Raw genomic sequence first — 633 nt, 5'->3', positions numbered from 1 at the left:
ATCAGGTGCTTTTGTGTTTTTGCTGCCTGATTCTGTCCTCACTGTGAGTGCGTGTGGGATGAACGAATGGATTAGGAGCAGGTGGTCACCCTGGATTGGCTGTCTCACCTGCTGCCGCGCCTGATTCCAGCCACGCAATTGGTCAGAGGGCGGACCAATCCACTATTTGAACAGCCCGCCGGCTGCACTCGTCCTCCTCACCTCCAGCCTGCCACCTCAGAGAAAGCCAGCAGGCCGTCGCAACTGCTCTGCAGGAGGATGCAGCAGTAACGTGTTTGTTCCAGGATCGTGTGCAACAGATCCAGAGTCTTGTAGTGACTCTTTGTAAAAATTGTAGTTAGAGAGCAGAGTAGGAGGGAGAGGCCTTTTTCTTTTAAACCATTTTCTCCTGTTTTTTGTTATTAGGTAGGTAGGTAAGATTATTGTCTTTTATTTGCTTTTTCTTTTTCGATACGGAGGTCAAGGTTAATGTAGAATAGGTTTTGTTTGTTTTTTTGGCCTATGATCCCCCTCTTAATGGTAAAAATAAAAGAAACTGCTCATTTTTGATACCTGGTTTGTCTTGATTGCTGGCCTTCTTTGAGGTGGAAAGACTGGTGTGGAGCAAAGATTCATGTTATGCTCAAGGTTCCC

This window comes from Stegastes partitus, unplaced genomic scaffold (genome assembly GCF_000690725.1).
Source record: "Stegastes partitus isolate 25-593 unplaced genomic scaffold, Stegastes_partitus-1.0.2 Scaffold226, whole genome shotgun sequence".
Classification (NCBI taxonomy): Eukaryota; Metazoa; Chordata; class Actinopteri; family Pomacentridae; genus Stegastes; species Stegastes partitus.
This window is presented reverse-complemented; position numbering follows the sequence as displayed.